This window comes from Lycorma delicatula, chromosome 3 (genome assembly GCF_047948215.1).
Source record: "Lycorma delicatula isolate Av1 chromosome 3, ASM4794821v1, whole genome shotgun sequence".
NCBI classification, from domain to species: domain Eukaryota; kingdom Metazoa; phylum Arthropoda; class Insecta; order Hemiptera; family Fulgoridae; genus Lycorma; species Lycorma delicatula.
This window is the reverse complement of record NC_134457.1, coordinates 105,216,022-105,238,458: the sequence shown is the minus strand read 5'-3', so window position 1 is coordinate 105,238,458 and position 22,437 is coordinate 105,216,022. Positions and strand designations below refer to the sequence as shown.

Here is a 22,437-nt window from a genome sequence, read left to right as displayed (position 1 = left end):
AGAACCAATGAAAGTAAGTACCACTTATAATATATCGCTGACAAGCTCTCAATGAGGGCTATTACTGCAGTTAAGAAAAGACCAAATTCCAGATATTTTGGGATTTTGTAGACACTTAAAATATATTTGTGAGAATATAAAGATTTTACTAAAAGTCTATTGCTATAATAAATAACAAAACGATGTAAAATTTGTAGATTGTGTTTGAAAAGAGCACTACTTTAACGGAAATAGTTTATTTTATTTTTTAAACTGTTTTTTTGAGTTAAAAAACCTCAAAACATAATGCTAAAAAAGAGAGTAAATATAACTTTTTAAAAATGCATACGATATTTCTTGTTAAATATATTGTATATTACTGTAGAAAATAAAGGTTTTAAATTTGATAATAAGTGTATGAAGATTTTTACAAAATATTAATAGCCGAAATGCAGAATGACAGCGAAACTCAGAGTTTTTCTTTAGAAAAACTAATCGTGTAATTATCTGCACTGGCGATTATACTCTTACTCTTCCAATAAGATACTGCATGAACAATTTATAGTACAGAATAAATACCCAAAACCACAAATTTTAGAGATGGGTAAAGCTTCCTTTTTAAAGTTGAGCTTTAATTGATAGCTTTTTAGAAAATGAAGTGTAATCAGGATACATCTAGTTACTGTAATATACATTCTTTCCCTGTTTAACTAAATATCGATAATTCTTAATATGTTGCTCCCGTCATTACTAAAATGCGATCTTAATACGATCTAAATACGATCTTCTGAGGTAGTGAGTGAGCTGGATAGGCGCTCACTGACTGAAAGAGCCTGAATCTATCTTTAGAGTATAGTTGTTTCAAGTTCCTAAAAAAGTTACCTATTTTCATTATTCTTGAATCTTTCCCCAGGTTTGGATTATGTAAGTTTATAACTGAAGTTCTAATGTCAGTTCAAATTTTATACCGTTAAGCCGGAACGCCTTCGGTGTTGTTTAACTATGAAGGCCAGTGCCAAAATTTGAGGATAATTTCCAGCACAACAAATCTAATCATCAAAAAACCTGTTCATAGAATTTTATCTTCTGATTTTTTTCTAAAATGCAAATAAAATTTGTAAAATTTATTAGAGAAATTAGGTAAATTTGTTATGTATTTTTTTCTTATGATGTTACTAGTGTGTAAAGGCAATTAATATCAGTCTGATATTAATTTTAAAATAACTGAAATAAATGAAAACTGAGAATACTAGAGAAAAAATTACATTGTAAAAACTATTATGACACGAATTTGAACGGATTAGGGACAAAATTCATTGCTTTTGGGATTAAAATACATTCCTCTTGCATTTACAAAACGAAAAAACGAACATCCTTTACAGAACGGTTGTATAAAAGGATAAATGCCTGGGAGGCATCCTTTAAGAAAAGTAGATTTAGTACTATTGTTATTAGGTAGGTAATGCGCCAAAAATATTTGAGATCGAGGATTATTCGGATAGATTATTGTGGTGATTGGGATGCGGTAAAAAGAAAAGAGCCATAAAGAGGATACCGCAACGTAACAATAAAACTAAGAAAAACAACAATAACAATAACATAATGCAACAATTTTTGTAGTTATTGGCTACCTTTTTAACAATGTCAAAATGATTACAACCTGGTCTTCTGAAAACCTGACTTAAATAAAATGGCCTATTTATAAAAGAAATGAAATAACTTTTTTTTTTTAAATAGTATTTTAGCAACTCCCTATAATTAATACAGATTTATAATTCTTATAAAATTTAAAAAATATTATAATCGTATATAGTAATACATAATAAATAGAAGTTTACGAAATATACGTATTTTATTCAATTCAACAACCGAAGAGGACATTTTTTTTCATTACTAATTAAAAGTGAAAACTGTAACTAAACGTGGTTATAAATTATAGTAGGTATTAGCTGCTATCATTCATCATACCAAAAAATTCCTTTAACACAAAGACTACCTTCTATCTAACAGCTTTACTTAGAAGAAAACTAATTATAAGAATAAAATTAAATTAAGAGAAAAAAAATTATTTTAAAAAAAAAGCATTTCTTCAAAAAAGAAAACAAATCTTACGAAAAAACAAAAAATAATTTTGTTTTTAAAAAAATTACTTTTAAAAAAAATTCTATTTATCCAAGTTAAAAAGAAAACCGTGCAGCGCACTCATGTACAAAGACTTTTAATTAGAGCGCACCCTATGCTTTTCTTTTTAGTCACTGGATAAAAAGAACTTTTTTTACAGTAATTTTCTTGAAAGCAATTTTTTAAAAGTGATTGTCAGAAAAAAAACAAAATTATTTTTTACTCTTTAGTACGAATTCTTTATTTTTGTTATTTATTTAATAATAAAAACATGTTTTATTTTTTTTATTATTATTTTTTATTTTCTACTTTTTAGTTATAATTTAATGAAGTCATACCAAATTTTACATCAAATTATTCCATATTATAACCTGGAAAACTAGTTTCCATTATTATAATTGATACAAGTTATTAACTAAATCAAATGATAGCGTACATAAATTTTAGAAGGTAAATTTACACTAATTATATTAAAATCTAACCATCTGATCTATTCATACTAAATACAGTCAAATCAATCGGATCGATTGATTTTGATTCAATCGATTCAGCTTCCTTTCTCAAGATGTAGTCCTTGTGCCTTCGACAACTTATTTATAGATTTACTTCATATAAAATATAGAATTACGTGAAATTAACAAAGGAATGTTGTATTTTCACGCGACTTACGTCACCGTGTGAAATTTCACCATTATATGAAGTTGGAAAATAAGTTTAATTAAGGTTGTAAGATTTGAGGACACGATTGCATCAACGCAAGTTAAAAAAGAGGATGTAAAGAAAAAAATTTAAAGAACTTAACTTCGAAAAAAGCGTTTACTAGAATAGAATTTAAAAAAATATATACAACAAATATTTAAAAATATTATTTAAATAAATATTATATTTATTTAATCTACTTTTATTCTAAAGTTTTGGGTATGCTTTTGTATGTACTTTAACACAGAAGATGAGATAGTAATTGTTTCTAATTATAAAGTAATAAAGGAAGTTATGGTTCAGAAGTTCATTCTCTTCAGTCTCAAGAAAATCAGTTCTTGATTACTGTCATTAACTAAACTACAATAATCAAAGTACAAAAAAAAAAAATAAAAGACTTAATAATTATAGCTTTCTGTAAATTTGAAGACAGCTCCTAAAATATTTGAGAATATTAAATGATTTTTACTCTGACTAAAACATAAGCGGTAGTATAACACGATAATCACAATATTATTTTATTCATTTTGAAAATTGTAATAAAATATCAATGAAAAAACGCATGTGGTAATTGACAATAAAAATTAATTAATATAACCATATTGATAGCTTAGCGCAAAATTATGGAACGAAAAAATGTAAATTTTGAATAAAAAAATTTAAACCAATAAAATGTTTTATGAAGCATTTAAAAAATGAAAGTTGTGTAAAATGAAGCAATTAATTGTGTTAATAATAATTACTATAAATAATGATAAACTTAAAATAACTGACCAGCTGATAGATAATTTTTTTATTTTATTTTTGTAAATTCATTAAAATAATTATAATAGGTTTAAAAATTGCTTTTATTAAAAAATAATGAAAAATAAACACTATGTAACTTATGTCATAAAAAAATAAGTAGTACAATTATCGTTATTGTATAATTCTGTTTTTGTTTTGTAGGGTAGTTTGCTAGGGGTGCTGGTAACAAAATTAAGAGCGCAGGCGTCCACAACAGTTGATATGGTGCGCCTTGACTCCGTTGATGTCAGATCAGTCGGGCGTCGAACACCGCCGTAGTGGCCATGTGATAATACCTTCGAACTCCGGTTTTCAGGTGCGTTTCAAAACTTATATTTTTTATTAAATATATTTTACATTTTAAATATATTACTCTGCATATCTATGTACGATCATTACGTATTCACGTATGCATAAGAAAAACAATTTTACAATTGTCACATATATATTATAAATTAAAAGTAGTAATTTATTATAATCAATTATATAAATTTTATATACAATCAAACCACTAAGTTTACCACCTCACGGCATAAGATTATCAAATAAATATCACTTAAAAAAAATCACGCCATTATTATTTTATTTTATTTTATTGAAAAGCATCAAATTCTTTTTATTAATAATTGTACGTAATTATTTAAATATTTTCACCTTTTGGAAAGATTGATACTTAAATATTAAATCAACCTTCTACAGCGAACTTAAAAATGATTCTTTCTTTCTGTCACATCAAAAAAACAAATTTGATCATATGTTTTTTTCTCACAATAAATTTTTATACAACAATCACAATTAAGCGATATAAAATATCAAATATAAGCATCATATAATAAAAAGAGATTACTCATATAATAAAAACAAATTAAGTGTTATTTTTCTGCGTTATACCCAGAAAAATAACACTTAACAGTTACTATAGAATCACATTATAGAAGGCTTTATTACATTCTAATAAAAACATAAATTTGCTCAAAAATACTATTTTAAAAGAAATGAATGAAGCAGATAATTTATCGCCAAGCCGGAATACGTAGTACCACCAACACAGCGTTGTATTTCTTATTCATTTTTTTTATTTCTATCCTAAACATTCTATTATTAACAAATTAAATCCCCGATAAAATAAAAAAACCTTTCGTTATTCTTTAAAACTAAATGTGTTTGTTGATGACGTACTGGAAAAATTATAGCTGGAACTTTTGTGTCATAAATAATTAAAATAATTTCTCCGATTCATCCCGGAATTAAATACTAAACCTAATTACTGATTTTTTTAAATAAAATTATATATATATAATATAGAACAGGATAACTTAAAGAAATTAATTTCAAACATAATGTATGCCAGTGAAAATTATTGGATAAGTTGGAATAGGTTTTGTTATCTAAATAATAACAAATAAAAACTCTTCTTCTAACTTATCATGTATCAAGAATATTTACTTATTTGCAGAGAAAAGATTATGTTGAAGTTGAAATAAAATATATGGCAGAACCGTTTATAATGAATTAATTAAGCCAAGAATTATGCTTGACAAAACCACTGCTGTTACGTTTATTATCCAGAAAACTAACTCATCCTTCTTTTCTCTAGAATTATTAGTGCTACGTATGTGTGTGTATATATATATATATATATATATATATATATACGTAATCTGTGGCCTGTGTACATGGTACTCGTTTTCCTTTTACATTATTAATTTTCTATTATGAAGTTGTAAGTATATATATGTGTGTGTGTGTGTACGCATGGGTATGCACGCATATACGTGGGTATTTATATGAGCAAGTACCTTGCCCAAAAGTAAAAACCGTTTACATTCATAACCTAAAGTGTAATAAATTGCAAGTAATAGAAATGAAATAAAATAAAATGGTGCAAAAGCCATTTGTTTCCTGGAAGTATATTAAACAAGTTGTCTGTACTTATCAACAACTAATTCATTAGAAGACCCTATATAACAGAAATTTCTGAGAAGTAAATGATTTCAGCATTATTAATATTACTACAAATTCTTCAAGTTTCTTCTGGTTACTGTAACTATGATGTGAATGATTACCCAGTCACATGCCAAATTTTAGAAATTTTATATTTCAGCTTAGATGTTCAGTATTTATATTTACCGAAGAGATCGTTGTCAGTAATACTATTGTAAGTGCACAGAAATTTATTTACTCAAAATCTTTAATCTACTCAAAAAATTTAAGAGAAAATTGTACAACGATAAAGAATCGCACAAATTCTATTCTGTATTATTTCTTTCCCATATAGCCTCTTTCAACAGGTACCTCACCATTCATCGAAAAATGACTGCTACTTCACGCACACTTAATTTTTATTTTTGGTTTTTCTTTATTATTCTCTACAACCACTCTCTTCACAAAAGAAATCTAACAACCAAAAAAATAAAGTATTAAATATATAATTAAAACTATTAGTTAAAGTTGAATAAATACATAAACTTCGTAAACTATCTGGTTATGTTTATATGCTCATATATTTCGAAATATACCATAAGTATTAAATTCTCTAAATATTTTTTGTTATTTTATCCAATTAAAACAAAAATGGAAGTGAATTAGAATGAGTAACCTATAATTAAACAAATAAACGGATGTATTAAAATATAGCTTATTATAAATATTATTAATTATCAAAAATACCTTATTGTAAGTACTTTTTCTTACAGGAAATTAAAAAAATGAAACTGAAGAAATACCCTTTCAAGCCGACAAAATCTTAATTCATTCATTTATTAACGTACACATATTAATGCCTTGTAAGTTTTTAATCTAAGATTACAACGATGTCTGCAAAGTGTAAGAAAAAGATATTTGTCAGATTAACACGTGATGAATTATTATATACATTTGTATTTCATCGGGAATATTACGCTTTTACTAATTTAGAGAAGCAGTCTATAAGAATATACGTAGTATATTCATATAAGAATGTGCGTAGTCTTCTAGCAAACAAAGAAATATCATATTCCACAACCTACCAAGTTTGATAAATGGGCGTATGATTTTTGTACCATTTATGAAAATTATTTTTTGAATAGTTGTTATTCATGCAAAAGTTGTTATTAAAAAGTTGCAAAAGTTGCAATAGTTGTTATTCATAGTTGTGTATAAAAATGCAAAAACTTGAAAGAAAAGTAATATCCTTATATCTTGATGAAAAAAAATTATTAATGTAATACATCATTTTATAACTTATATATATGTTAAATTATCAGCATTGTAAATCTTTTAGGTAGATTTCATAAGAAAGCTTCTTTTTGTAATGGATACCATGGTTCGACTTCCGGAAAATTTCGACATATATTCGCGTTTCACTTCCCCCAGACTCCAAAACCACCATCAGTTCAAAAGTTTATATATATATATGTATTTCATTTTTTTTAGACATGATAACTGCCGTAATTTTGCGCCAATCACTTTCAAATTGATACATAAAGTATAACGAACCAAAATTTCGTTCAAATTCGTTAATGGGAAAAATCCGACCATGGGAGTGGAAATGGGGGGAATTTAAAAAAAAAACAAAATATCGTTATAACTTTCTTATTAAGAAAAATATCAAACTCGTTTAAAGTTCGTATTATTCTTTGGATAAGGGCCTAAAACTTGTGTAAGTAAAGTGTTTTGATATCACCAACCATTGGCCCAGGGGGTGGCAAAAATTGGGTTTCGAAGACAAAAAAGAATCATACCTCCCTTAATAGTCACAGTATTGATTGTTAGTCTGCTAAACATTACCTACAACTTTTCACTGAATCAATTTTTGATATGACCAACACTTACGTACGCCAAGAAATGACCAAACTGTTACTGGAATTGTAAGAAGATGGGGCTTGTCATATGCTAAACATGTGAAACTGTTTTTCACATGCAACCATTGTTATTGTGTAAATTTGACGGTTTTCTTAAATTTATAGTGGAAATCGTTTTTATTTACTTAGCACCGATGAAATCTACCTCCCCCTTCCGGCATGTCCAAAGGGATATCCAAAGGTAGTACTTATTGAATAAATATTTTATTATTATGCTTCACTAATAGTGGTCATTTATATTAGCTTGAAGATGTCTTTTAATTATTAACAAATGTTTTGCATGTTGAATAACCTTTTTTTTTAATAATGAAACAAGTAAGGGGTAAATTATAATATTAAGGGATATATAAAATAGCAAAAAATAAAAAGATCTGTTTGAAATTTAAAATAATTTTTGTGCTTTAGTTTCTATCTATAGATGCAAGAAAAATAATTTTATTAGTTGATGACAATCGGCTTAAATCAAGCATTTATTTTTAAACACAATATTAATTTACTTTTGTAGGAAACAATTTTTTTTTCTATTACATCTTCTGGGGGCTAAACCTGTTTTGAATTTTAACACAGCTCCAAGAGAAAATCAGGAGAAATTCACCCCTTGTACTTCTTTCACCATATTTGTGTGGATTATTCTTACAAACTTTGACACCGTGTGCAACATCCGAGCGGTCGGAAGTGAAGTCCTCATGGTAAAATCGGGGATATGAATGACTTCTGTCAGGTATACTTCCTTGTGGTACAAGAACCGATCGCATTCGAACACCATATGTTTTGGAATCCTCCCTTCTGCAATAATCAAACTCGGAGGAAGGTCTAATGCCCGCGAACACAGGTATGTTTAATGCAACCGTGACCGGTTAGGAACTGGATCAGTTTGTATCCCAGCCATCTCTGGAAGTCCAGGATCAGCCTGACATGCCTCATGAGACACTCCTAAAAATGAACAACCAACTTTAAGAATAACAAGTCCTATCCCAAGTTTTTTTTAGAAAAAATGAGAATGAAGTGGTTTGCTGTCTTTTCACCAAATCATATATACAATTGCATATCAGAATTTTAAGCTTATTAGAATTCAGATGTTATCCAACTCTGCAAGTGACACCTTCATTGTTTCACCATAGGAACAGGCTGAAAAGTGAACATCATTATTTTCCAAGAACGAAAATCTAAATTGTGCCTTAAGTGCTTTACATGTATCACAGTCATAAGAAAGACTAAGGCAGATAGGATAAAGCAAAGATAATATGTAAAATTTAAAATGAGAATTAATAAATTTATATTTGCAAAAAGAATATTTAATGCACAAAGAAACCAAGCTTACCGTACTTGTGTTATAGATTTCAATCACACAGTTGATAAATTAATTAAAAATAATTAGATGCTAACCATTCTAAAATGTGTTTATTTTCTAATAAAATATCTTCTACTCTAAAATTTACTTTTCAACAAAATAACTATTAAAAAAAAACAGAAACATTTAAAATAGACAGTTAAATGTTTCGCGTATGTAAATTAGAAAAAAATAGTGAATTTTACCATTTTATAAGATATTACATCACTAAATTAATTACATGCTAATGATTATACTGTTTTAAATTATAATTTAAAATAAATATTCTAATTACACTCATAAATTTCTTCTATAACCTGAATGAATATTTTTATGCCACACTAAGATGAAAATGAATTATAGAAAAAAATTATGTGGTAACAGGAATTGACGCAGAAAATTTTAATAAATAATTGTAGTAGTGACATAACATCGCATTAAATTGTTTTTTAAATTTATGTAAAGGAAATTTTTGCATAGATTAACACTGAATTTTATGTAAATAGTACAGTAACTAAGTAATTTTGCATTTGTTTGTAAGAATTTATTTATAGAAGAGTCCCACCGGGCTTTTTTTTTTATGGTGACCTCACCGTTACAAATCAGTTGTTCAACAGCAGATTTTCGAAGTTGAAGATTCTGAGGTTCCAATCCAAGTATACGTTAGTTGCTTTTACGCGGATCTGAATAAACCGGTAGATACCGGTTAATTTGATGTTTGGGGTTCAATTAATCAAACGATTTAGGAATGGTCGGCCTGAGTCTGTACAACCACTACACATAATCCTCATCTCATTCGACCAAGGGAGGGTATTATTTTTCACTAGTTGAACAGATTGCAACGTACACATCAGAAAAGGAAAGGAAAAAAACATTATCTTGTACCGAAAAAAAAAATACTAATAATTTTTAAAATGTTTAAAGTTTCAGTAGATCTACACAAGTAGACTTGATTTTTTCAATACATTTGTAATTAATTTTTCAGTTGCGCAGTTATTAAATAAACAGTATATTCAGTTATAAAATTATAATTGTTATCTGAAGAAAAAGTTGGAAACACAAAAAAATAATTTGAGGTTTGTACCTAAGACAGATTTCATAACTTAAAATACATACACGCTAAAAAGTTTCATAACACTGTATTAATTTAAAAAAAATGGTGTTAGAAGAATACAGTAACTAAAATTTAATTAATTATTAATTTAATGATACCATTTCCATTTTTGGTCCGGTCTCTGTAAATATTTTTATTTTCATTACGTTCTTGTTTTTAAGTTTTATAAACTTATTTGTTATATACGTAGTTCCGCGTATGGGGTAGATAGTGGGTGGGTGATGGTTATATGATTGGTAGTTGGTGAACTATTTATGTACGAATATAAATAATAATTAATATAGATATATAAATCAAAAGAAAAAAAAAATTATAATCTTTATAATAATTTATTTATACTTTGTAACTATTTCAGAAACACAGATCATCTTACAATTAAAATGTAAAAATATTCTATTACAATTTTTTATTGTACATTTTTTAACTTTGATTTTTAATTTAAATGATAATGAGATAAAAAAATTATTTATTTTTAATACATGTATGTCATCAACCCAAAGAAGACTTAAATCCCAAATTTACAATCATTTGTTATATCAAACATCTGAAACATAGGCGAGACGTACGTACTTACAAAGCTATCATTTTATATATATATATATATATATATATATATATATATATAAATCCACATAATCCTGAGGATATATGTGTGTCTGCGTATGCAAGTTTGTGTGGATGTGTGCGCGCACGCGTGTGTGAACAGTTATAGGAAGTTCCTTCTCTTTAAATGAGAAGCATGTACGAGTATCGTATAAGTCTCCGGAAAAAATATGCATATACGAGAAGTGCATCCATTAAATCATACTAACTTTTTAAATGTTTCTCTGTTTTATAAAATTATTGGGCCTAATAATAATTGAAAAAAGAACCATTAATCACGACATTGTTTAACTGATTTGTTAAAAAACATTCACCAAGATCATTCAAGCATTGAACTTCTATACAATACTAAACAATAAAATGGGTAAAAAATATTAATAAAGTTTTAAATTGACTTTTAAGTTCCTGAAAAATTACACAAGAAGGATATTTTAATAATTAACAAAACCGTTGACAACTTCTCTAAACCCTAAATTACAGTAAATTAATCGATTCACAAAAAAGAAGAAAGAAAGATTGTATGAGTTTCTCAAATCAACCAGTGTCTATAATTTTTCTTTTATGTTTGTTTCAAGCTTTAAGCCTTACTGAAGAACAAATGGACCGATTTCAATGATTTTTTTATTTTGTATGTAAAATTCCTTAGGTGTTCCGGTAGGAATATACAGTATTTCAGATATTATCATTGAAGATATTTAAAAAAAAAAATTATATCATTTAAGGGAAAATTAAAATATCTTTTTTTTATCCGTCATTAATTATCATCGCTTTTATGTACTGTAATCTGCATCACTCTGACAATAAACATATTTCCACGTCAAATTTTAAGAAAGCTAGTTGTAATGTTAGAAATTAGAAAAAAGTTTCTTTCACTTTATATATATATAGAAAAAAAGTAGATTTTCAAATCATTTTATACCAGTGTTTTGTATTTTTCAGTCTTACTGAAATTTTAAATAAAAAACAAATATATCAAATTTTAATTAATATTAAATATTGAAAACCTGAATCTCAACTTTTGTAGGAGGTGCCAAATTGAAGAAGAATAAATTTAATTTAATTTAAATAAATAAATAAATTGAATTAATGAATAAATTTAATTTTAATTTACCCGCTAAATTAAAATTAATTAAATTCATTTTATTTTTAAAAATGTGCATTTTTATTTTATGGGCATCAAAACGTAAAAATTTAATAAAGGATTTAATATCATTTCTTTTTCTTTTATCTTCTGGAATTGTTTTTATTGGCCTTTCATTTTATTATTTATTTATTTTTTTAGGTTCCTACAAAAATGTTACAAATTGTAAATAAAAATTTGAAACAAAAAAAAATATATTATTTTTTTTAAATACTAAATTTAATCAACGCGTTTATCGATGACTAGCAGACCCAGCAATGCTTCGCTATTGCTAGATTTGTATATATATATATACAAATCTATATATATATATATATATATATATATATATATATATATATATATATATATATATATATATATATATATATATATACATTTATAGATTAAATGAACACAATTGAAATTTTGATAAAACAAATTTAACAAATTGGAACTTCACGAAATATAACCTTTCACTTTATAAAAGTTAGAATGTAAATAAATCCAACTGGCAAAACAACAGCACTACCTATCAGATTTAATTCAAATCACTTTCTAAACACAGTAGTCGGTGGAAAATAACTTTTTAATGAAAATAGATATGGTTGCAAATTCATCACAATTAATATTGAACATTAAGAAACTTACAAAACATTACGGAACTTCACAACTTTTAACCTTTCACTTAAAAGTCAGAATGTAAATAAATCCAGTTGTCAAAACAGCACCACCTATCGGATTTAATTTAAACTATTCACTAAACACAACAGTCGGTTCCAAATACCCCTAATTTTCTTCCTACTGGTCAGATAGAGGATTTCAATAGGTTTAAACCTTCTCCAGAAAATGCGTACCATTTTGAAAAATCTGTCGCATAAAACGGTCCAGCAGTTTTTTAGTTTATATCGGACACAGATACAAACATTGCATTTTATATATATATAGATTGAAGAAGAAAGTCTGAATATTTGTTTGTTTGTTTGTTTTGTAAGTATCTCGACAACGGTGCGACCTAGCGGGTATATTTTTCGCAAAAATATTTATTATCACATAACTATGTATATTCTGAATATGAGCCAAATTGGACCATAAGTGCAATTTTTTTAAATATTTCAACCTCAGCATCATCTAGCCGGTCAATTTTTTCAGAGGTATTTCTTTCCATGTAAATAAAACATATTCTGAATATGAGCCAAATCGGACCGTAAATACAATTTTTTGAAATATCTTGACCCCAGCGACAACTAGTGGGTCCAAACCATTCAGAAACCTTCGTGGGCGTGCGCACAACTCATCAAAATTTCATCGCAATCGGATGAATGGTATAGGAACGCATACGGGACAGAAAAATAAACATTCATTTTTATATGTACAGACAGAGAAATACGTAATTTTTATTGCAAAAGTTAATGGAAGTAACAAGGTAAAAGCAAACGATACGATTTCTGATAATGCATTTATCTAAACTGGAAATTGCTATAGGGGCTTCGAAAGTTATTAAATTATATTTTTAAGTTAAGTTAATTTTTTTTTTTTGTTAATTTTAAGTAGTAATTCACGCTTACAGGACACGTATTAATAATTTATTATTTAGCACTTGCAAATTCAACATATGTGTATTACAAAATCAATAATCAAATTGTCTCTACTGACTATCGTGGTGGAATGATAACGTCTTCGTGTCTTTCTTCCGGGAATTTCTAGTTCAAATTCCAGTCAGGCTTGACATTATTTAATCTCTTAGTTATTTCATTTTTTTCCCCTTGCACAAGTGTAGAATAAATGCATAAGTATAATGAAATAAATAAATATTTATGAATGTTTATTCTAGTAAGTTAATAACATACTATATTATTTTTTATTTTGGTAATTTCTTTAAGTGTAATTTGAATTATATACTAGAGGTTTTTTCCTGGTGAGGAGAGGAATCCCATTTACCTCAGGAATCCCATTTTACAGTTTTGGACTCGCTAACAGGTTCCGCAAGATCTTGTTAGTGCGCGTATGTATACCTGCGCCCTACCAACTAAACCTTCACCTCACCAACTCCCACCCGGGGGCGGACCCGCAATTAAGCATAACACACCCCCGGGAGGTGCCTTCAAGCATGACAGCTCGGCTAGCCAGTTGGATCTTGCTTTTGTGCAAGATTTGTCAGAGTTTAAAATTATTCAGTGTACTTTAAACTATTCATATTATTTTTCCTTTCTTTGTTACAGCAGCTATAACGGGAAAATAAATAAATTGATCAAAAAACAACTTTAAGAACTGGTCTTTTTTAAGTTTTGTGCCTTAAGGAGTCATTAAAATTATTTTTTTTTTTTAAAGACAGAAATAAATTTAAATAAATCGTAAATAAACTGCGAAAATAAATTTTTATTCCAATGCTCTCAAGTGCCTCCCAATTCTCCCAAAAAAATCTATTTTCGCCTGACGGACAAAACGGAAAAACGGACTTTACCATACGTATACATCTTGACCTGTATTTGATCTTTGGACCTCGCTGATCGATTTTCATGAAACTTGGTAGATAGATAATATTTATGGGAGAAAGAATGTATTAAATCTTTGCAAAAATTGGAAAAAGGGGGTTGTTTTGGCCGAAGTAAAATTCCAAATCTTTACTAGTGTAATTAAATGGCAAAACGTTTTCTTACAAAATTTTAAGTTTATTTTATCAAATCAAAAATTACCGACAATCTTTATTTTTAAAAAAATTACTGTCTCCTCAAAAAATTACTATTTATTTTTCTTTTTTTACTATATCTTGCTGTGGAAAGAGAGTCGATGGGAGTTGATTAACATTTATATTTTCTACATCAATAGGCGTCCTTCAAGCCATTATACAAATATTTTTCCATCTCATTCCAATGGTTTGTGGTAACAAAAAAATGTTTTTTTCCTTTATTTATTTTTAACTTAAATCCACTCGCAAATTTTCTATTGCATTTAAAATATACAAATTTTAATTTTTAATAGTTCTTACTCTTTAGCATTTCTTGAAAAAAAAAAAGTTAGCCAAATACGAGTATATTCATTCTTTTAATAGAAAATTACAACTTCATTTAGTTAGAATTATGGCTGTATCTTTTTAATTTTTAACAATTTTAGAGTGTCGTTGTTTAAATTTTTATCATCTCTTAGGGATTATTTTCTTAAAAATTAATTTTACCTGAGTACTTCCCTTTGAGTATGGAAACCCCAAAAATGAAAAAAAAATTTAAGATTTTTAATACTCAAGTCGTATTTTGTTAATCGATGAAGTCACTAAAAGAATTTAATATCCCTCTCCTGGCATCTACGTAAGGATTGGCTAACGGAGACGAAATGTACCCTTTGTAATTCTCGGGAGCATTCTCTCGGGGGACGCGGCTGCAGAACCAAGACCAGATAATGAGGTGCTTTTCCTGTGTTTTGGGGAAGACCTGGGTCCAGGAGGGGTGGGCCGCTTAGGTGTCCCGTTGCCGGTGATTGGACAGAGACTCCCTTAGTGTTCTGATCGGACTTCGATGAGGGGGCAAAATAAGTCTGTTGTCATCCCAAAATAAGGGATGAGGATCCCTTTGGGATTCCTCATTTGAGGCGTGGCATCAAGATCAGAGTCCTGTTGGTGGGATCTCTAAGAGGTCCCCTCATTAGAGGCATGGCAACTAATAAAAACCGAGTCCCGGCTGTCTGGGGGAAACGTCAGTTCTCGACTAGGCAGTTTGAGGCGATGGCCCCCCCTGGAGCTGTATTAATGCTTGGTTTCGGGGCTAGCTCCAGGGGAGATAAAACTGATGAACTCAAAAAAAATTCCCTCCCCTTATAGGAAAGCTTCCAAATTAAAAAAAAAAATATTAATGTAGACAGAACGATTTATATTAAATTATAAATACATTGTTTTATACTCCATTTGATTTTTAATATTGGTAAATGAGAAAATATTGTTTATCGTTCACTGTTTTATTTAAATTGACATATACTAAGTGTCAGCTTAAACACATGATTGAGACAAATCGTTTTCATACCAGTATCACAAAAAATCGATGCCGTCGTTTGAAGTTATAGGGTCACAAACCAAATAAATGAACACATTACTGTTCTCCTACCCTTCCCGTCATTTATAATATAGTTATGCTTTGTACAGTATATAAATTACCTAACATATACCGGGTTTTTAATATATTTCTATCCATAAAAAAATTAACTAAATTATTGCAGTAAGCCAATAAATTTGGCTGTTTGATAAAATTAAAAAAATCAATAAATAAAATTAAATTGATTTTTTTGTAATAAGTTTTTTTTAAATATTCAGTAGGGCATAATCTAGATGAAGAAATTTTGAATGACTTAGAGATTCAAGGCAGAGTTCAAAAAAATAATTAAAAAGACGTTCAAAATATAGAAAAAAAAAAAAAATTAACAAAATATTAATATTTTTTAATTTTTTTTTTTTTTTTCATTTTTCATCACTCTTCTTGATTAACAATACGTTCTCTATGATACGCTGACTCATAAAATGTTTTTTTATAACCTCTCAAGGGAGAGTAAAAGAAAAGAAAACAAAGCTTTAAATACTTTTATAGGAATTATTTTACGGATATTTCTCCCGTGTAGGGAAAGAAGAAAAGTTACACGCTTGGAAGTAGATAAACAATGATAACTAAAGGGATACTGTATAATCCATCTTTGCAACATGTATTGAATTATATAGGTTTATTATACCATTATCCATTAAAGGATATATAGTTTACAAATGATCATCATCATGATAATTAATCAATTATCCTCCGATTCTCCGTGGCGGAGTGGTAGCGTCTCGGACTTTCATATGGAGGTCCCGGGTTCGAATCCCGGTAAGGCATGGCAGTTTTCAGTTTTCATACGCTAAAAAATTTAATTTCCATATTCTACGACCAAGTTAAGCTTGATATAAGCTTATGTAAGCTATATCAAGCTAACGGAAAAAAAAGAAGAAATACGTGTGACAGTAATATTGTACAACATGAAATTATTCACATATTTTATGTGAATATAATTTCACATAAAAATCACAAAGAAATTACTGTTTCTATGTGATTATAGAAACAAAAATAAATATTTGTGAATTATATTTCAATGTTTTCTTTTTCATTCATCACAATCGATTAACAAGATATTATTTAGTTTTTATTTTGAAAATGTTATTTTAACGAACCGTCTGAAACAAAGTGGGTATAAATGACAAATTATGTGACGCCTCACATAATAAGACTACTTTTCAAGTCAAAATGAATGAGTATTATTTAATTTCACGGTTTCAGACACCTTTCATAGGAAAAATAATAATATTATTTACGAATTAAATACATTGCACTTTCCGAAAGAACATATAAATATCAAATATTGCATTAATTATTATACCTAAAAAAAATCAGTTTTAATTGAGTGAAAACAAATTATTCATAAAACGTGAATTATTACTCTACACAAACAAAAAACCGGGCAACTAAATAGCTATACTATTACTAATATTAAGAATTACTAATACTAAGAAAGTTTTTCAAACCTGGAAATTAGTCGAACAAAAAAATATTAATGAATGATGTTTTCAACACGTTAAATAATAAGAGCACTGTATTTCAGTAGTGTACAAAGTAAAGTAATTTAAACCTTATAATACATTGACAGGGTAATCAGAGTGCCAACTAATTTCCTCAAATGGAAGTATTTATTTTATTCATCGTAATAATAATAAAAAATAACTTTTAAGTAAATTGTTCCAGATGTTTGTAAAGTAACGTTTTAATTCTGATTGAAACTAGGAAGTAATCCAATTAAAAGAAACTGACAATGAATAAATGCACTAAGAAAATAACTGGAATAAATTTGAAAATAAATATAAGAATGCAAGCATTTAAACATTTCTCCCGCTGACAAAAGTTTATCTTTCAATAGCTCATTTAATTACAGAAGTAATTACAATAATTACTTATTGATTTAATGACTGCATTTTAAATAATTGTATCAATTTAAAGAGAACAAGGGAATTTAAATAAAATGTAGGTAAATTATTTAATGTTACACTTAGAGTAATGTTTACTGGAACAGAACTCTGTATCTCTGTTCCAGTTGTCAAAACAGCACCACAAATCGGATTTAATTCAAACTATTCACTAAACACAATAGTCAGTTCAAAATACTCGTAACTTTCTTCCTATTGGGCAGATAGAGGATATCAATAGCACAGTAGGAAGAAACACATAAAGCAGGTATTGTGATGGATAGCACAATACTTCTCTTTTTCTGTTTAGCCTCCTGAACCACCGTAAGGTATTACTTCAGAGGATGAATGAGGATGATGACTATAATTGTAAATGAAGGGTAGTCTTATGCAGTCTCATGTCGACCATTACTGAGATCTGTGGTTAATTGAAACCCAATCATCAAAGAACACCGGTATCCACGATCTAGGATTCAAATCCGTATAAAAGTAACTGCCTTTACTGGGATGTGAACCTTAGAATCTCGACTTCGAAATCGCAATACCTAGTTTAATGTAACAGTAAAAAAATAGAAATAAATACATATTTTTATTTATAAGACTGTTATATCGACATTTAAGTATCTTCCCTCTCCAAAAGTAAAAATTCCCGGGTTTGAATCCGGTTAGGCAAGGCATTTTTCATATTCTACACATTTCCATTTTAGTTAATGACCATAGCAGTTCAGCCCATAATCCACAAAAAAGTAAAAGTATTGTCCATTGCTTATAAGAGATGAGTTTTTTTAATGTTTAAGGAGTAGTTATCTTCTTTTGTTATAATCTTTTTTTTTGTATTTATGTTCATGAATGTAGTAAATAAAATATTATTTTGATCTCGTAATATCTATTCATCTTAATATATGAGTATTATAATTTCATAGACAGTCGATTCATATTAGTTGATATTTAGGTGGGTATGTTAGATCGTTCTGAACATTAAAGGATTTTACTATAAAAGATGGTAAAGGTAACCAAACAATAATCATTTACTATTATGTCAGCTATTTAGACCTCCCGCCTAAATTGAACAAAATTAAAAATAACGTTTACTTAGTAGTTCGTAAAGAGTTTTAAAAATATATTTGAATTTTATTTGTATTCTGTTCTACACAATAATAGGGCAGAATAACATGTCACTGGTCAGTATACCCTCTATCGATGTACCCATTTTGGAGTAAGATTTTTATAACGTTTGATCAAGTTTTAGTTGTTTAACAAACAATATAAAGTTAGAAAATTTATTCGGGAAAATAAATTTATTTTCATTCCATCCAGGATCATAAAATTTTCAAAATCATCTTTTAAATATATCCAAAAAATAATCTATTTCCTTCAAATCATGTAATTTCCTGGCCAATTACCAAGTTTCTCTTTATCTCAAAATGTGTTATGTTTCATTCTTTTTGAAACAAATACTTTAACAAGGTGAAGGTATATATTATTTTGGCGTAGGGTTTGTTTATTAATAGATCCTTAAAAACCGAGAAATCTACGCTTATTTTATTGAGATGAGATCCCTGAAGTTATTTTATTTTCACATAACTCAATACAATACTTTGGATTCAACAAAAGTTCTGTTTCACTTCCATTGCCATTTTTAATAAATGATTGGCCAATTAGAAAAAAACAATCTTCCCACGAATTTATTTAAAATTGAAAGATTTTCTTTTGCAGAAATCCTATTACCATGTCGATAAGTTTTAAAAAAATACTAGTGAAAATCTTTTTAAAAGCCCTGTATTTACTTCATTCCATTAAATTTGTATTCAAATAACTTTCATTTACACTTTCTGAATTGTTTTGTAGTTTTTACTTTTTGTTTAGTGGCTTCATGTTATAATCTTCTAAGAGTAACCTCAATAATCACCTACTGTAACATGTAATAAACTTTACGTTATTTCATATGCTAAGGTAAATAACTAGTATGGATTAAATCACATATTTTTTATGCTTTATTAATTCTGTGTTTTGGGATACTTCTCTGATCAAGGTTTTAACACGGTCTTCCTTAATCAACCCAGGAAAATGCTGAGGCAGTTTCTTTTTTATCAGTGGGATATAGCATATCTATTCACTTCTGACATGTTATATACAATATATTATCGGGTATCAATAAGGATAAAAGATTTATTTATTATTGTTTGTTTAATTATTTTGTTGTCGATAATGCACATGAAACATTTTGGCTGTAAAATAAACCGCTTGGCTTATTCAAGAAATATCGGAAAAAAGAAAAGAATTCTTGAAATCGTTAAATAGATTTTGGATTTTCAAGAAACTTTTTATATTTATATTTAAGTCTTTAGTAGTAAAATACAATATGAACATTACAATACAGCCTGTAATTCAGGAATAAACCCTTAACAAATAGTTGTATTCATCCACTATGAAAAAGGAAAGATTACGCTGTCCCACCTTAATGAAAAATATCTTCTCAATAAATAAGTAGAATCGATTTTTTTACCTGTTTGAAATATTAAAAGGTAATTTTGACAGATCAGAACCTTATTTACCAGAACTTATTTACATTTAATTACGGGATTGAGTAATATTTTATATACTGTATATATATAAAATATAAATATTCTATTTGTAATACCGGATTCACCAGGCATAAATTTCCTACTTTTAAATCTACAAAGACCATGCAATCAGACTGTTATTAAATTTATATATATATATGATGTAGAATATTTTTAATATAAGAAAAATGCAAATTATATTAGATTAGAACTTCATTTAGCGAGGATTGAAAAACCCAGAACGGAACGGATGAAAAAGTTGAAACTGTTATTTTCATAGAGGTTGATTTTTTTATTTAGTGAGATGTACATGTCAATTAAAAAAAAATAAAAAAACTGATACGATAACCAAATCAGCCTAGTTAACGCTTAACTTTTGAAAAATTAACAATTCAATTTTGATTCTCGTAATTGAGTTGTGTAATAAACGAATTTTACAATAATAATGAACTCGGGGTTGTAACCTATCGGAAGAGAAATATAGTTGTAAGCATGATTCCCATTGACAAAAGAATATGTGCAGATTAGGTTCAAAAGTTTATTAAATGTTTCATTATGAACAAGAATCTGGTTTTTCATATTACCCAATAAAACCATATGTCTATCATCAAAAAGCTTTATAACTATTTAATTCCTTTTTTTATGTTCAGCCATTACCTTCTTTTTTTTCTGTTTAGCCTCCGGAACCACTGCAAGGTACTATTTCAGATAATAAATGAGGATGATATGTATGAATATAAATGAAGTTTAGTCTTGTCCAGTCTCAGGTCGATCATTCCTGAGATGTGTGATTAACTAAAACCCAATCACCAAAAAACACCTGTATCCACGATCTAGTATTCAAATCCGTATTAAAGTAATTGCCTTTACTAGGATTTGAACTTTTGAATTGCCGACTAAGGTTGTATGTTCAGCCATTACCTAGACTGAATCAATCTAGAAATCTGAATCTTTAATATAGACTTATTAAAAGAAATATTTGTGGCACAGCCAATCTTATATAACATGTTAACAGCTACTACTAAGCTAACATGTTTTAGAATTTATAGATTGTGGGAAAGGTCCATTATCTGTGACAAACAGTTGGTGATAGAAGGTTTGTTGTCCATTTTTCTTTAATCCATTTTGAAAATTAATTATAAACGCTCATTACCCGAAGATACTGTTTGGTGGAACAAATAGATATTCAAAATGTTAAGGCATTAATTAAATACCTTCCCCGTTCAGAATCTCATATCCTGCAAGTAATATCTTTATTTTCAAGATCATGTGGAAATAAATGCAAAAACTCCAGTCTGGAATTCATGCGATATTCAATTTTTTTTTTGTATATTAATACTCTCACCCACTTATATAGTCATACTCTCACCCACTTATATAGTCGACTTCTTTCTTTCGTATATTTTTTTTGTCTGAGTTATGAGTACCTGCAATATTGAATTTCTGGTCTTTTAATCAGTACAAATCTCCATACTGTATAAAGAGAGGTATTTTTTGCTTGTTCCCGATAAACGTAAAAACTATTGAACCACTAAATACGAAATTTTAACTGTAGTTTTCTTATGACTCCCGAAATGTTACCACAGTTCAAATATCAACAATATTACTACTAAATAAATTATAAAAAAAATTGTAAAAAATTAATCTAGGTCTTTTTTTAGGTAAATTTAATCTATATCGATAGATATTGTCTAAATTGATAATTTTCTACGTCAATATCAACTTTTTCAGACACTTATGTGATTTATTATATTTAATTTCATTGTTTATAAAATATTAATTTGTATTATTTTCGTAATATACATAGAAAAAAAAAATAGTTTGATAATATAATTTAAGGGAATGACGACCATTTTACATATTTATCTACTGAAAAATAGTTGTTCATCCAAATTAATCTATTTTATCCACTAAGTTGTGAATTAAAAAGCCTGAGAAAAACAGTTCGCACATAATTACTTACTAAAAACCATTTTCCGATTTTTAAAAATCTATATTCATATGGTGGCGAAGTGGGCACTAGTCTGTTGTACTTGTTCTTACACGACTTAAAACATAAGCTACAAAGGACATTTCTGACACATTATTTACTTTCAATGAATATATTTCTTTCTTATAATTTTAACAAAGAATTTCTACAAAGATAGAATGCAATTATCGGTTAAATAGAACGTATTTGCTACACGAGGAACAAAAGACTGGTCAAACGAATGTACATTACCGATTCCCTTTGCTAGAATTCGTCTTTTTAGCAGCAATGAATGCTCTTCATTCATCGCATTCAATCCGTTTAGATAGTATTTTAATTCTA

General features: G+C 27.9%; 1 protein-coding gene across 2 annotated transcripts in view; it reads left to right on the top strand.

Annotated features, from left to right (window-relative positions):
• Positions 1 to 22,437, top strand: part of LOC142321831 (cyclic GMP-AMP phosphodiesterase SMPDL3A-like) — a 397,040-nt gene that overhangs the window by 7,097 nt on the left and 367,506 nt on the right. For both annotated transcript variants that reach the window (XM_075360278.1, XM_075360280.1), the window contains exon 2: positions 3,748 to 3,901. The gene's annotated coding sequence lies outside the window, so the exon portion shown is untranslated. The remainder of the gene's footprint in view (positions 1 to 3,747; positions 3,902 to 22,437) is intronic.